Here is a 17,907-nt window from a genome sequence, read left to right as displayed (position 1 = left end):
TTTACTCACCTTTTTCACCATCTTCTGTCAAAACTACACATATTATAAAAAACTCCCACCATTTACTAAAAAGGCTACTGAAAACACAATTTAGGCCTTACACTATCCTATATGGTTTTTATGCCACATCTATCTAACATGAGCACTTAAATGGACAACGATCATTTTTAAGGATAACATAAGAGGACAAGGACCATAACATTCTTTCCATTTTAATCTCCGCAACGTATCTGCCCTGTGACAGCCATGGAAAGAAGGGGATAAACAGTGGCAGCTATCTGTGGATCAACAGTAACCTGTGTTAGGACTCACATGTGCCAGTCCAAAAAGAATTTCTGGTAAGCACAGTCTTAAAATGCACAGTTGCTGTGGGAGCTCCCCATCCCAACACAAGAGTGGCACCAGCTCTCCTTCCATGAGGAGAGCCATGGGAAGTACGGGACTGCACAGCAGCCACCTTTACCTTTTCAAAATAAAATATAGAAAAAGAATGACAACAAAAAAAAAAGCATAAAACCACGATAGATAGAACAACTCCACTTCTTATTGGTAAGGTAATACTCAAAAGCAAATATTCATTATGCACATAAAAAAGGCACTGCAGAACTACCAGAATTTTTTCTTCTGTGGGGAGAAGTGAAAAGGCACTTACAGTGTGACAATAAAAGAAACTAGCTGAGCAAATCATGTGTGAAGCATTAAATGCAACTGCTTTTTGGAACGCACTTTTGTTTCTTTCAATTTATCACCCAATTTAAACATTCAGCTCGTAATATAATCCATTCCACTTTCTTCAGCCTAGCTTTAAGCATAGGCATGTCATATTTCAGCAGTACAAGCAAAGAAATACAGTGGAGCTCAGAAACAGATTAGGTATATGGCTCGATGTGAAGCACTCCACTGCGTTTCTGGTTATAGGAATCCATGGGTATACGCTGGTATCCACCAGCCTGTGCTGTAGGCAGGCACAAAAAAAAAAAAAAAAAGAAAAAAAAGAAAGAAAGAAAGAAAGAAAGAAACAGAGAGCAGTCCACTTCAGTGGCAGGTTCTAGTGCTACAAAGCTGCCAAGCTGGATAAGCTTCACCAGACCCTTTCAGCTACTGGTCGCGTGAGTTATGTCAAAAGAACCCACTACGCTCTTCACATGGTTTCTATGCCATGCATCAGGTCCTGAAACCAAACCTGGAAAGGAGGGTTTGTTGAGTGCTCGGAGGATCCCTCCCAACAATCTGTCTTGAAAATGGGTGCTTCTGAGTTTGGAAAAGCAGAACCATCAAGCCTCTTTCCCTAAGGGAAAATCCTGCCAGCCTGATTCTGCAGGAGCTCCTCTCTCTACACAGGTTCTTTCCACAGGGGAGAAAGTGGTTTTGTAGTCTTTTTCCTTCAGTAATTGCAGTAGATGTGGCTTTTCCCAAGCCATTTTATGAGTATGGTTTGTTTGCAAAAAAGAATAACCAGAGAAGCTGCTCCAATTACTCTTTCAACTATGCTAATACTTGGTATGTATTCTGAATTTAAATGCTTCAATACTTCCCTGCATCTATAAACAACAGATGCATCTAAAGCATATTATATTTTTAAAAGAGACAGACAGCAGCACTGTATTCCCACAGGCAGCCTTCTCAGGAAAAGATATAAGTGGTAAATAATTAATTTTCCTAGGTTAACTTGAATTCCAGACTACCATTTGTGAGCAACAGTGCCATGGAAAGGTAACTAACAACTCTAGTTTATATTCCTGTCCAGTATAGAGCTTTACCTTACATGCAGGCACTGACAGCAGAAGTCTTTTCATCTCATAGATAGGAAAAATAAAGAACACTTATGCAAGTCCAGCACAGACTCTTCTGTGAAATACAAAGAATTTGGAAGTCTGTGCTTGGCTACTACTGCATTTTTTATTCTTTCCTTTTTTGACAGTTAGTGGGCCAAACACAGATAGGTGCTGAGCACTGATGTCAGACTGCAGCACACAGAACCCTCCAGTATCATCTACCTTACAAATAATTAAAGACATCATTCACTACTTACTATGCTTACTATGCTTTTTTCTCCTGCATTACAGATGTTTGGCAGAAAGCTTTGGGACAATTCTAAACATGGTGGCAGGAAGCACATTCCAGCCAAATCTCCTTTCCAACATGGATCTTAAGTTCAGCAGTTTAACAAGGAAAGTTTTAAAACAGTACAGAAATACTAGAATAGTACTGACATACTTTCAACATTTGTGGATCGAAGTGACTGAAGTTTTATATAGACTATCAACTGATGAATTGGGACACCATATCACACTTAGAAAGGGTGAATGATTTAATTCTTTCACCACTTCTATTTGTTGCCTCAAAAGTGCTGGCAGATCATAACAGGCAAAGAATAGTTCATACAGTCAGGAATAAGCTGGCCTTCAAGACAAGACTTTGTAGAAGGTAGTTCCTCTTCCCTGGAAATGCTCCACAAAAAATGGACTAGAAAACCATCTACATAAACATTTAAGAAACAAGCTTCATTAACATATTGCTTATGCATTAATTTTCTGACAAATGAGGGATTTCTTAAGTGATTCTATACCTGGTGGTATTCACAAAGAGGGCAGAAGATACTCTCACGCTTCGCTTCATTTTCAAGCCATGGAACTACATCTAATACCCCAGGAATTTTTCTTCCAAGTCTGATCTAATTTCTTGTGCTTCCAGAACTTCCTTGACTCAGTAACCAAGAGCAAAGTTGATGGATCTCAAGATCCTACTTCCTTTCATTTCAGTTGGCTGAATTTTTAGAGGATCAGAATACAGTTATATATTTCTTTATAATAGAGCTGCATTACAACCATGATAAAGAAATAGGAGAAATGTTCTGCTCTGTTCATTACAATCAATAGATTATGTAGCTCAGTCAGAGAGCTGAAGGAATTATGAAAAAAAGAAAGTAGTCTTTAAACTATTAATATTTTCAGAACAACTTTTCTTTCAGATACGCAGATTCCCACCTCCCGAACACAGCTAATAATGTCAGAAGCCCTGAGATTCATATGGTCAGAATGACTAATATTTACATTAAGCAAATGTATTGCCATAGTAACATAGACACCACAGAGCTATCTACCTGCCACAGCTCACTAAATTATTTAGCATGCCAATACTACAGTGACACTGTGTAAATGATCACATTCATTAAGGAGCAGAGTATGTGCTGAAAAACTGAATGCTAGACAGCTATATTTATTGCCATAAAAAAAACACACCAGCACTGAAGAAAAAAAAAAAAAAGAGAAGCACAGAGAAAGGCTACAGCCTATAGCAGAACAACACACCTTGAAAAGTTTAATTTAAAAAACATTTCCACATCCCCATCCCTGTGCAAAGCAGCACAAAATATAATCCCACTTATGGGACATAAGGCTGACCCACTGTGGCCAGAACAGATATTAGTTACCTCCCGCATTACATTTTTGGGATACTCATTAAATTAATTTAAGTGCACCTTGCGTTCCCAAAATAGTATTCTACATTGTGGGATTAAAAGAGCTAGTGCACATGAAATATTCAGAAGTAACTATGACATACTCAGAAGTCTGTAGTTCTTCAGCAGTCAACACATTTACCGTTAGGAGAGAGGTGTGATATTCTGGGTGACTGTCTGCCACATCCTCCAAGTGGTAGATGATGGCAGGGATCTGAGTGGTTTGTGTAAGTCGCTATCCTCAACCTGAGGATAAAGCAGTTTGGAAACATCAAGCACTTCCTGCACTACGGATATTTTCCCTTCATCATGTGCAATGGCAGAATCAATGACAGGTCAAGAAAATGAAGGGACAGCTCAGGTCAGCTCCTGCAACCAGATGGATTTCTTCCAAATTTTTGGCAGCTGTAGCCCCTTCTTTTGTTGGTCACAAATCATGTTTTTTCACATCTCTCTCTGAACTCAAAACAACTAAGAGGAAACCTAAGAGTCAAAGCACAAAGATCCAGGCACAAAACTAACCCCACCCACCCCTAACCTACTCCTGTTCTCTCTGATCTTTTTAATTCTTCATAGGCTCAATTTTCAGAATTTCAATGCAAGGGAAAGCTTTAAATAATTTCTTCTACTAAATTCTTATGGAAAGCGAGTCTAGCATACACCCTTCTCCACCCTCATGCTTGTATTATTATTCACCTGCATAGAAATGCCATGAAGTCTTACTTAAAGACATATTTATAGTACTAGCAATAATCAAATCTAACCTCAAAACAATAGATTACCATAACAGAGACTCATGTAGAATGTGATGTTGAGAGACCAGCTTTGTAAAATATCACAGTGTTTGGGCCATGCTGCTCTCCAGAGAGACTACTGCTTAAATAACAAGTGTCTGCTTTTATTAAGCAAGTTAATTAAGTAGTATTCAAGAACTGATTTGATCCTCCACAGGAGAACCTCAGGAAAGTATGGACAACAGCACCGTGGTTTGAAGGCAGTTTTGCAAAGTAGCCTCATGGGACACCTCAATGAAATCCAGATTACTTTCCACTCTCTACTCAGTACTTTAGATCTTCAGAATATATTCCATACTGTAAGACGATGTGACACCCATAATTTATTGGTATTAACTCGTTCAAAAAATTGACTGACATTGTATATCTCACTGTCACATGAAAGAAATCCACCCTAAATGCTCCACCTGCATAGCCCAAATCTTTCCCTCCGTTCACCACCTGAATCTTATTTCCGGGATAAAACCCAAAGATATTCTCACCAAAGTAACACTGAGACTTCGTCTTTGCCAGGTAGAGGATTAAAAAAAGAAAAAAACAAACAAAAATCAGTAACAAAAAACCCACCAACAACCACGCGCCGCAATAAAACCCCACAAATTTTTCATTCCATTATCTTCAGAAGATGACACTAATAAAATCATCATTTTGAAATGTGCTGTTGACAATCAGCTTCATTCTGCTTGTCATCTCAAAGATCCTCTCTCCCACTAGAACCTGCTACAGGAACAACTTCTAAAAAAATTTTTTTTCCCAGTAGACAATATAAAAAATTCATGCAGCTATTTAGTGACTTCTTGTACCCAAGAAGTAGACAGAAATATAGTTAGTGGCATATCATACTGGACCAACCTGTGCTTACAATTTTCCTGACCTCCTGACAATTCTTACAGCTGAGAACGTAAGATTTGGCACTTTGAACTAACTAAAGCATCTTCCAGTGCTAACTAGAACATCAGCATTACTGTTACTAGTCATTTTAGCCAAGCTTCTTGCTATCCTAGATTTATTGCAGGAACTTAATTTGCAAGATTGCCATAATCAAAGAAGAGGTAACAAGGGGGGGTTGAATGATGTTAAGAGAAATAAAAAAAAAAACACCAACCAACCAGCAAACCAAAAAGCTCAAAGATAAACCCCCAAACAAAAAAAAAAAAAGCAAGCTGACAGTTCTCTACTATGGAGACAATGCAGGAATTGGGTATCTTCACCACTACGCTCTGTTCATTCCTCCAAAACAGTACTATAGAAGTGTAATGTAGGATCAAAACAGAATTCTGAAAGCTATGCACAGTACAACTACAGAAAGACAAAGCATCCATAAAAAGCCGTACTTAGCCATAACTATACAGCCTGCCTCACAATATTCAGACTAGAGAGGGGTGCCTCAAATGCTGGTGCTGGAGAGCACAGGTGTGGTGAAGAATGCCAAAAACTTGACTGCTTACAGAAGTCAGTTCCTTTTCCAAAAGTACTTAGGCAGTGAACCTCTTACACAGAGTCTCCATTCAGTATCCCACTTGAGATCAGGAGTTTAACAGAATGTCTGCTGTCTTCAGAGAAACATCTTAGTCTGCAAAAGATGAATACTGCTGATAGGACTGTCAAAATATAGATTGATCAGATGAGAAGCAACTGACTAGTGGACTAACTAGCAGCAAGGAACAGAATTATGCAAAACCTCCAAATTCCAGGCAGAAGTATCAATTACATTTACATGTTACAAATGACCTTGCTGATAAAGTGCAAGCTGGAAATAGGAAGCCATCTTCAAGTATTCAGCATCTTAAAGCACATTTGCAATGGAGCCAGTGGGGATATCTGCTCGGTTCTTGGAGTAATTGAAAATGTGCAGCTAATACTTGAAATGTTTCTGTGACAATTCAGCACCCAGCTAAAGTGGCCGAGATCAGCCTTTGGCAATTCTAGATAAGAAACACTAAGCAATTAAGAGAGGTATCCAACACTAACCTTAAATTCCACTTAGGCTGATTTTTCTCCTACAGCTTCCATCTTTCAAGCTTATAACTGGAAGCACTGGAAAAGTCAGTCCTGCTACATAAACCACAATTAATTCTAAACACAAAACTTGTATTTTGTTTTCAAGCCCACAGTGAGTAGATGAACCCAAAAAGTAACAACAGTCCATAGGAATACTGCCTTAATTTTATTAGATTTGGCTTAGCACCACTACTACTGGATCCAAACCATCTCCTGCAAACCATTTTAAGTAGCAGCAACGCAAAACACTTTGCTCCAACAGGAGTGCTTTACAGACCAGTTGTGGTAACATTCCCAAACCAAGTCCACATTTTTGCATGGTGCTATATTATGCCATAACAAATCTTCTCAAAACCTAACATTAAGCAAGCTTTAAGCTGATATCAGCTTACATACAGCAGGAAGAACTAACAACGGCCACAAATGAAGCCGAGCTCACTTCAGGCATAGCAGATGCCTCTGTGCTGAGCCTCCCAGTGCTTCCCGTTCCAGGAATACATGTCCAAGCTGGTTCTGTATGGCAACCGTTTATTAATTTTGGTTCCATGTCAGGCAAAACTGGTTGTACCATTACCAGAGACAAACTAACTTTGGAAACATTAAAGTTGGATTTTGTGTAGTGCTGTTCCATGACATGCCAACTCCAACATACCTAAACTATTTTTGGATCCACAACATGGTTAGTCTGCAGTCCAGATAATCTGGCGACACATAATTATGAGCTGACATTACACACGTATGGTCAATATGGATTACAAAAAATTTGCACAGTATAAATTATGAAGTTATACAACCTGACATAAAGCATACTGTGTTTTAAAGCAAGATTTCTTTTAGGCTTGATCAGTGATCGAATATAATTGCTGCTTGAACTCCCTTAACCAGTGCACAGAGTAGCAGGTTCAGGAAAAAAGCAAAGTATGAAATTTCAGTATTGCTTACCTTTAAAAGATAATTTTACAGAAAAATGCTTTTATTGTATAAAAGATTACTTAAATCAGAATCTTTTTTTTACTCTGTATATACAAGAAAATCTTACCCACTACAAGGGTTTTCGCAGCCAGATTGTAAATAGACCTATCATGCACATCCACAGGTAAATTAAGCTGGATAGCTAAACACTCATACGGGTACTCAATGCCAATTTCTGAATGACCAAACCTGTTCTGTGTCAGCAAGGCAAATTTAAGCCTGCTGAGCATTACTGGGTAGTCCTCTACCACAGTTGTATATGCAAGCATGTGCACACATGTGCTAGCTGCAGTGCATTTGGGCAGCTCAGAAAGTATCCTGAGGATAATAACAAAAATGTCAAAATACACCATTGCTCTGGCTCAGTTAAGTTTAAAAGTCAGACTAAGGCAGGTATAGGAACATAATGGCAGCTCTGCTGCAGTTTCACATATTAGGGTTAACAAGCAGCAAGTAGGCTAGCTGACAAGGCCATAATTGCCATTAAAGGCAACAGCAGCACATCTAATTTCCAGCATTACAGTCATTATCTCAAGGGTGTTTTGCTAACACTGAAGTATCAACGACTGTACAAATAGAATATCTTACATTAATGTTTTTACTTTTAACATAGTCAAGAACCCTGTGATGCATTTTGTTACTTTCTCATACATCATTCTGATATGAGGCTTGGTCCCACCCAGTGCGACGTGTCCGGTTCAGTTTAATGGCAACTGATTCCCCTTTCTTGAAGTGGAACAGAAAAACTATAAAAGATTCGTTTTTATTATTTCTTACTACTGCCATTCCTTCCATGCTTCCCCTTCAAACCCAATTTTTCAAGGGACACCCTCTAAGTGCTTCAAAGCCCTGACAAGCCAAGAAAGAAAAGGCAACCACATGTTTAACACAAATTGATGTAGAACCTCCATGCCTGCAGAAGTGAACACATGTAAATATCTTGCTGGACCAAGGCCAAGTCAGTATTTTGCTTTTTTGGGGCTTAGTCCTGCAAGAAGTCTGGAAAGAAGAATCAATCCCAGCCTTCCATATGGTATAAAAGAACATTAACTGACATAGGGTTGGCCTATATTTGATCAAACTGTACTTTGTTTGGTTTTACCCACTGATGTATTTGGTCTGCCAGAGCAGGCTCAAAAAGGTCCTTGAACATGAGGAGCTCCAAAGACTTTTTGCTTAGTGGTTCAGAATCCAAAAGGTGAACACAGAGTCAGCAGGCAGAGAAGACTCCAAAACTCAAATTTATCTTTCATCCTCGTTTCCACATCTTAGTCCTCCAACCACTAAATTTTAATTAAAGTGCCAAAATTCTAGTTCTGCCAAAGAATCAAATCACTTCAGACAAAACAGAGTTAAGAGCTGATACTGAGGTTTTTGCTTGGTTTTGAGGTATTGTAGTACCTGGCTAAATGCAACTTGCAAGAACATCTTAAGTGTTCAAATGACTCATCAATATCTGCAGGAAACAAGCTGAGCAAAGCATCTGTAGTTATAGCTGGGGAGTGGGAGCTGCTTTTATTTTTAGTGACCCAGAAAATCTTCCATGTTCTGCTCTCCTCCTCAGCCTGGATGGGAACAGAGCCCTTTGTCAGGGTTAGATTAGCCAGCAGCCTCTCTCATGCTGGCAGCTGCTTTTATATATAGCAGGGAGACTGAAGAGGTAGAGCAAAGCTTAGCATTATCAGCTCAAGCCCAAGATTTAAAAAAAAAAGTATTTTCCCACTTCGCATACCACAGCAGCTCAAACAACTCCCTGGAGCAAGGATCTGTGCCCTTTTCCCCTTCCATCCTGCCCCCACAAAGAAAAAGTGTCTTTGCCATGTTCTCTAACTGGCAGAAACTTCCAGTTTGGACCCAAACAGGATTAATGCAGATATACTCTGCACACAGCTGAGATCCTCTCTGTTAAGTCATAATTTACTTATATCTATTCATTTCTCCCACTCTTCCAAAACTACCTATAACAGTGTTCAGAGCAATTTTCTTATAATTTCTGTATATCTAGAATAATGTTTTTAATAGTTCAGTCTTTTGGTGTCAGCTGATCTCCTGCAGACAACCTGACATATTGCTGAGGGTGTTGTGAGGGTGATAAAAATAAAATGAGTAAAATCAAAGGAGGTGTATAAAGGAACAGACCAGACAGAAATAATCAAAGTATTTTTCAGCTCAGTCTCCCACAGCCACCTCCTCTACCCCACTCCCCCCCAAAAAAACCCAAACCACAAACCTTCAAGTTCCATGACTAAAGTCACAGTTGGGACCAGTGGCACTGGGACGGTACAATACCAGAGAGCTCAGTAAAGTAAGGGGCAGCAGCTATATAAAATTTTTCAGTTAGAACAAGAGGGGGCCTCTCACCGTGGATACCCACACGCCACCAATGGAAAGTCTTACACAAACTCAATAAATGCAGAATTCTTACAAGTTTTGGTATGACAGATGTCAACACACACAAGGAGAAACAGCACAATGTCTCTGATTTAACAAAGGCAAGTAGAAATCGGGTGAAAAAATCCATAAGGACCTGAACAGGTTGCCTAATTAACATAACCTTTACCTAGACCCTACCTCCTAATTCTGCTCATAAAAAAAACCAAAACAACAAAACCCACCTGTGCTATTCACCCCAAATTCCCTTCTACCTCGTCTGCTTGGCCTGAAGTAAAAGTTAAACAAGTATTCCAATCCCAAGCAGGGAGGCAGACGCACGCAAGGCTTCTCTTCACTGCAAAATTAGATTATTAAACTATTTTAAACACAGTTTTATCAAGTTAATCACACCATTTTCTCATAGTAAATACTTACATAGTGCAGAACTATCAGCTTTCTTATTTGCTGACCCTAGTCCTTAAAGCTTTCTTTGTTCCACTAAAATGATTTTCTAATGAACTTAAACATCCAGAGATCATGCATAGAATCATAGAATCATTAAGGCTGGAAAAGACAGCTAGGATCATCAGGTCCAAATGTCAACCCAACACCACCAGGCCTCCTAAACCATGTCCTGAAGTGCCACGTCTACACGTTTTTGAACACCTCCAGGGATGGTGATTCTACCACCACTCTGGGAAGCCTGTTCCAATGACTGACCACTCTTTCAGTGAAGAAATTTTTCCCATTATCCAATCTACTCTGCATGATCCAGGGCAGGTCTGAAACAGGACTAGCTTTTTGCTGTCATTTCAAATTTCAAAGTAAAAGTTGACTTTACCACTTAAAATTATTTTTAAAAAAAGTTTTAAAACTCCCATTTTCTGATCACACTTACATAGAATTTAAATTTTTCTCTCCCTCCCAACATTAGAAAAGTAAAAATAATTATTGTTTTGTAGGAGGATGCTCAATTTGTATGCCTGCTGTGCTTTCATTGACACTTTTCCCACAGGTGCTCCAGGCGGTGCAGAATTAAGATAGTGAAATAATTGCTGCCATCCTTTTGCTTTAGTTTCTGTCACTGCCCAATTCAAAAGAATTAGAAGTACAAAGCATGATCTTCCATGGCTGACAGAGGAAGAAGAGCTACAGAAATAAATGAGACAACAAAGCAAGAGGGAAGAAAAATTTGAGAGAAGTACAGAGAAAAAGGATAGGTGCAGATAAGCAACGGCCACCTAACAGACTGGAGTCTCATCTCTCTCTCCAGTTCCAGTATCATTCCTACAGAACAGTGTTTGGTTTATCAGAACAGAGTAAATGGAGGGAGATTGAAATAGCAGAACTGAAAGAAACAAAACCAAGTGGGATTTTTTTTTCCCAGACAAAAAGGGATGGGAAGAAATAAAGAAAAACAACAGGTGAAAAACAAAAGATAGATTTATATAATTTACATTGATTAAAACACTAATTAGCCTCTTCTGTACTGTACAGCAGTGTTAAAAAACCCTACCACCACCACTACCCAGACGCATAGATACCAGTACATACACAAGCCAGTACATGTTGCTGTTAGGAGTCAAGCTGCTGTGTGCTAAATACAGAAGCAGATTTACTAAACATGTATTTCTAAATTCATGTTCAAACCCTGTAAGAGCCATACCTGAAGTATATGAAGGCCTCAATATCTACACCTCAAACATAAAAATGTCAGTTTCAGATGCAGATACCTTGCTATTAAAAAAAAAAAAACAAAACACTGAAAAATTACATATGCATTAAATAAACCTTAGGCCACTTATTTCCTTGATACCTAACATGCCAAAACATGAAAAAAACCCAGAATAAAAACAACAGAAAAAATGGGCCCACCTTACTATGCACTATTTTAAAACGCCAACCACAGTAGGTTGTTAATTTTTCACTTGAAGTAACTGCAAGTGGGGAATTTTTGGGGAATTATTCAGTTCTAAAAACTCTGTAGCCATTTCGTTTTACCTTTCATTTTCTATCATCTACAAGTCAGGATTGTACATGCAGTTTAATGAAAAATTAAGTGCACAAATCCTTAAATCCCAGATACAGATGGGATGCGCTGTGAGCGATTTTTCTTACCATAACTGATAAATATGGAAAAAGAAAAAAAAAGAAGGAAAAAATGGAAATATACAGAGATGGTAGTATAAGCATAGTAAGTCAGAAATTATTTTTATCATACTGGAAACAAAATCTCTTCTTTCTATAAGCCCAAGATATATTTTCAATCTTTTTATCATGTCTCCATGCTATGCATCATGAAGATAGATGGTGATAGACAAATGGCAATAGAATGGTGATAGATTAAAACTAGTGACACTCAGGAGTACAGGAAGCTTTAAAGAGTACTTGGAGTATAAACATAAGTATATGAGCAAGAAAATAATTTCTATATGCCAACAGACAAACACAGCACATCCCCAGGGACAGATTCTTTTTCTGTGAACACCCTCCTGCTATTAACTGTGCAAGAGTCAGGGTTGGGGAAGGATGCTGAGTCAAAATTGTAGTACATGAAAAATTTAACCACAACAGATGTGTATTTTTACCTAACCACTGTTCTCCTGACTCACACAAAAGAGGTCTTTCAAAACTTCTTAACATGTAGGCCTGTAATTTATGCTGGCTTAGATGTTCTAGGAGATGGGAAATATGCATACTGATCTCCTGTAAAAAGGGGGAGATTGGAAGATCACAGATCGGGCTATTCTTTTACAAAAAGCTAACACCTGGGCAGCAATTTGGAGGCACAGAAGTTGTCACCTGGTCACTTGCACAAACCATATCCTGTCTTTGCACTCTGTGCTCAGGCTGTGAGCATGCTGAGGGGAAGGAAGATTGTGGTATCATCTCACTCCTGGCTTAGGTAAGAAGAAATCCCACTCAGTTGTTCCAGCTACTCCCCCACAGATAATTTTAAGACAATCTACATCATGAGACGCTTACTGCTTTGGCATGCTACTGTAGCACTCGTTATTAAGAGGCTCAAGAAAAACGGTATACCAAGCACAGGGCTTGTCTCAATTAGGTTCAAAGCCCATATTGTTTCAGAACATTGAATAACTTTTGGAAGCTAATGGTGATGTGGTAAATGAAACATGCTGACAGAGCACACACAAGCTTAGTTGTCTTATTATTGGTAACACGCTAGTCAATACACTATGAAAAAAAGAACACATGCTTTTAAAAATGTAGAACAGATGCACTTACATGACCTCCCCAGTTTGCATTTCAGAAGACACAGATAAAAGATACACTACCATATACCAGTTCAGGTGATTTTCTGGAGTACACATTCATAAGATAATCATGCAAACAACAAAAAAATTTCCATTATAAGAGGAAAACCAAAGCATTCATAAAAAAGCATCAGTAACTCTGCTCAGGGTTTGTAGTTTTTTCTTTTTTCCCTTCCAGTTTCAGGAAAAGTGAGAAGTTCTGAACAGGGTCATTCATGATACTGATTCAGCTGCTGCCTAGCCTTTCAAAAGCACCAGACCAGTTTTTCTTGTTTCTTTTAAGAAAGCAATACAATGGGACAATAGCTTCATCTCCTGAACTAACTATTGTTGGGTACCCAGCTCTAGGCAATTGGCTTAGTCTGTGCAAGCACTTTATTACTACCCTCCTGCTTGTTTATATTTCTCAAAATACAGCATATTTTTCTCTTCAGTTGTAGTTACTTCCCATATGTTCATTCATCTTAGTTTGTCTCACTGGATTTCTTCAACTGTGTCTCATTACACAGTCTGATTTTTTCTTTCCAGCTGCATGCTAGGTTGATTTTCAGTGAAATTAAAGTAGATTTACATCAATGAAAGGAAAAGAAATCCAGTTGCACAGGCTTAAGATTTAAGAGACAATAAAGCATTTTAGGCTATGAGTTTTAATGCTCAAAGATTAGCTATTTATCTTAACCTCAGTTTTATCCTTCTAGGACAAAACAGTTATTTAGAGAGCTCCTGATAGGATTTTTACTAAAAGCATAGTTCCAAAAGATGGGATGAGCCACTGAAAACAATTCATAGTTCCCAAGAGAACAAGCTCCTGTCCCTTGCCCACTTCCCTAGTGCATTTATTTTGTGCATGGAAGTGCACTTGGTCACTCCTGAGATGACTTGGTTCACCAAACTGGCAGACACAAACCCAGGAGAAAAGAAGAAGGGACTTTCCCTTGTTGAGTTCGCAAAGCAAGTCAGCGTAACAAGAGCTCTAACAAGAGTCAAAACAGAAGGGAGCAAACCCCCATCACTGCAAGCTGGGAACTGAGGACAAGCCAAGGTGCAGGGCAGGCATGGGGAGAGAAGGGGGCTGTGCAGCTTCCACCACTGACAGAGACTAGACCAGAGTCCGGAATTAGCCTCTGACTTTTATTACTGTAGCTGTATATTTAGAGCCAACAAGTGAAATTCTGAAGATTCGCAGCCAATACATTTTTAGTGAGCCAGTAATTAATGATACATTAGTTCTTCTGAAATAGTCACAAGAATTCAAACTTAGTAGCAGCAAACACTTCAAAACGTTCAAAATGTCAGGAGACACTGGATCCTCCCCTTTACCTTATTCTGAACTGACCAAATCATAGAATTTTTTAGGTTGGAAAAGACCTTTAAGATCATTAGGTCCAACCATTAATCTATCACTGCCAAGTCCACCACTAAGCCATGTCCCTAAGCACCACGTCTACCTGTCTTTTAAATAACTCCAGGGATGGTGACTCAACCACATCCCTGGGCAGCCTCTTACAGTGCTTGACAATCCTTTCAGAGAAGAAATTTTTCGTAATATCCAACCTAAGCCTCCCCTGGTGCAACTTGAGGCCATCTCCTCTTGTCCTATCGCTTGTTACTTGGGAGAAGAGACCGACACCCACCTTGCTACAACCTCCTTTCAAATGTAAGAGAAATGCAAGAGAAAAATTTCCTGGCCTGACAGCCATTGGACCCCCATAAGGGATACAAACTGATAAAGGAAATATATGGAAACTTGACATAAAATGCTAGCAGAAGTGAACAAAAACTCAATAGTCATACTAAACATGATCACTAGTCAAAACATCCCCAGAAATGCATCTCTTTTTGCAAGTAAATTAATAATATTTCCTTATTTTCTTAAAATAAATTTTTTACATCCTTTCCTCCTCTGGAACTGGAAGGATTCTGGTTTCTCAAAGATTGCTTTCTTGGTTTATTTATCCAAGATTAAACCTCCAATTCTGCATTTGGCAAATGGCCATTCCAAGCTGAACATGACACTTGGAGGCCAGCAGATTCTTTTGCATCTCACCCACCCCAGCAACTAAGGGTAGCGCTGTCTCCCTCCCTGCCTGGCCACAAAGAAAAGTAATATAGGATACAGCAACTTCTTTATCCATTCTATCCCACCCTTAAAGATCCTTGGTATGGAGGGAACTGATTCTAGATCACATCTACCATGACTCCAGTAAAAAGACTTTAGTTCCCACCTTAAAACACATTTTGCTGTGCAGTTGACACAGTCTTGAATGGAAAGCAGGCTGATAGTGTTACAGCCTTAAAACAGAGGAAAAGCAGGAAAGTAAGTTTTTCCTCTCAGGCATAATACTTTTTTGAACTGCTCCTGGAATGACACCTACCATTACTTCCTTAATCACAGCAAAATAAAGTTTTTGTCTTGTCATTCATGAATAGCAAAAAGCTATGCTGAAGTTTCTAAGCTGTTCTCAGAAGAGAAGTGTTTCAATTACTTTGGCTTTTGAAAGTTTTTTTCCCCCATGTCATGACATTCATAGGGCTTAGAACAGAAAGATTTCCTTGGTTATCAAGTCCCCCTATCTGCTACCACAATTTCGAATCCTTCATAAATTGTTCAAGCTTCAGCTTTTTAGTGTTCTCTTACATTAACTGAGGATACTATGGCATTTCCAAAGCAGTGAAATACCAGTCCACACATTTTTTTCGCCAGTTATCATATTGTAGCCTACTTACTCACTAGAATCACCCACAGAATCAGATAAGTGTCAGAGAGTTTTATAAGTCTGTTTTTTAAATGAGAAGATAAGTAATTAGATCTTTAAAGACTGTACTGTAAGATTAAATTTAAAGTTACTGATTTCACATGTAAATGCTTCATTACCACAGCCTCTTCAAAAGATTAATTTTTTTCAGTTGCAGCTGGTTGCTCAAGGGTATACCTCAACAATCATTTCATGAGGCTAAAATGAAGACTGCTTTCCAGCACATCCTACAACAATAATACTCTGCTGCTGGTGTGTAGAAAGTATATTTTGCATTGGCCACTTGAGAATCTACAGTATTTTACAGATCAGCAATACAATTTCAGCACAGAGGGAGAACAAACTCTCAACTCAAGCAAAGCTCATTAGGACAACCAGCAAAACTAGGAATTATTAAATATGAACATCCTGAGATAGGGTTGTGGCCTTGGTTTTTGTTGTTTTTTTTGGGTGGGTTTTTTTGTTTGGTTGGTTGGATTTTGGCTTTTTTTTTTTTTTTTTAAATAATATTGTTATAGGCCTTCTCAGTATAACTAGGTAGCCACTCAGTGCTAAGAACAGCTATGAAGTGAGAGAAATGTTGTTGAAGAAAATCAACATTAAATAGTACTTACCAAGTTATTTTCTAGCATTCCTTTTTATATCTGAAGGATCCCAAACATCTTCAGAAAGCAATCAGATTCTAATTGTACAGTGATTCAACTGACAAACACCAACTGTTCTGCATTGAAACAAAATATATATACATTTATTGCACTTTAAGTTCAGATGCTGGTGAAGTAAATCCCAGAATAGTACCAATCAAGTCAATGAGTTAATTTTACCTATGAGAACACAGACTTTGGGTCAAAGTTTCAATATTATTTCAGGTTAGCCTCCTTCTGCAGTAGGGTAGTTAGATTTCTCCATTAGCAAAAGATTCATCCAAAAAAGACATTGATATACTGCCACACACAGCCTTTATGCCACAGCTAGAAGGCAGTGAAAGACTTTCCCTTCCTCTTGAATATAATGTTCCTGCTAGAAGAGAGGCAAAAAAAACACCAAAAACCCATGTGTTTCATAAAACAGTTTCCATGCAAACCATTTTAAAAGCTTTAAAATCTGGGATTGTAGTCAGCTGCACACCTTTATAATACGTGGAAATGGCCTGCAACAAACCAGCCTGGGTATAAGATACACTGCTGCACTTTACTGGTAGGAAGAAGCAGCTTTAGAATCAAATGGACATAAAAAGAATATTACAATAAATCATTTTGCAAATTACATGTTAGTTCCAGCAACTGGTGCACGTTAGGAATGTATCATATTTATCAGATCACTTCCACCTTCTCTTGGTTAAGATAAGCCACAGTTCATTTCAGTTAATAGAGCCACAGGAATAGGATGAAACAAGTATTCTGCTTAGCTTGTGTTTTGTAAACTTGAGCACCCATGTGGCAATGGAATCAATTAATTTACTACCCAGTCAATTTCTTCACTTTGAACCTCAAGCACTGCAAATCTCATTAATCTAATCTGGGTCGTAAAAAAGTTTCTCCAATATTCCTTCTCAGAAATGTTATAGTTACAACGTCTGAATCTTTGATTTACAGGACCTACAGACTTTTGTTTACAAGACTTACAAAAATAACATTCAATGTAAATTTTACAACATTCAACTTAATATGAAACTAAGACCACAAACACTGCTTTAAAAAGCCCAACAGTACACATGAAGTAGGTAATAGATTACTTCAGCATTAATCCAATTATATTTCTAGCAAACCAATGTTTAAAAAAATTCACAGGAATTCTCCCTGGGGAGATAAATTGCAATGTACATTCACAGCCCTGAAACATACACTAAGGCAGAGACACAGAGTCCTTTAAAAAATTAAACGAGTGTAGTATATGATACATCATTTAAACACCTATGACTTTGATCCTCCATTCTCCTCCCTCGGGATATCTCCTTTTCTCACCTCTGTTCCTGCACAAGTGTGAATTTGTTACACAAACTACAGAACTCATCGGTACAGGCCACAGCAGGTACCAAAGTATAAATTCTTTTTAAAAGCTATTAATCAACTTTGTGAAAGAAAAAAACATCACCAAACTTACAGAAAAACTATCGCTTTTGATTAAATAAGTCCATGGACTGTACACGACCAGAGATACTGTCGTATGCTTGGACTATGCACATATTCTGCCCTATGCAGATGCCACTGGAACACACCACTGTGCTGAGTTGATTTGACCCCAGCCAGTACAGACACTCTTAAGCTCTTGTT

The 17,907-nt window shown here is 38.5% G+C and overlaps 1 protein-coding gene across 3 annotated transcripts in view; it reads right to left on the bottom strand.

Annotated features, from left to right (window-relative positions):
* The window catches only part of FHIP1A (FHF complex subunit HOOK interacting protein 1A), a 95,188-nt gene that overhangs the window by 57,373 nt on the left and 19,908 nt on the right, over positions 1–17,907 (bottom strand). For all 3 annotated transcript variants that reach the window (XM_075090930.1, XM_075090928.1, XM_075090929.1), the window contains one exon: positions 16,249–16,355. The gene's annotated coding sequence lies outside the window, so the exon portion shown is untranslated. The remainder of the gene's footprint in view (positions 1–16,248; positions 16,356–17,907) is intronic.

The sequence above is a fragment of the Phalacrocorax aristotelis genome, chromosome 4 (genome assembly GCF_949628215.1).
Source record: "Phalacrocorax aristotelis chromosome 4, bGulAri2.1, whole genome shotgun sequence".
NCBI classification, from domain to species: domain Eukaryota; kingdom Metazoa; phylum Chordata; class Aves; order Suliformes; family Phalacrocoracidae; genus Phalacrocorax; species Phalacrocorax aristotelis.
The sequence above is the reverse complement of the archived record's forward strand: the minus strand, read 5'-3'. Positions and strand labels throughout refer to the sequence as shown.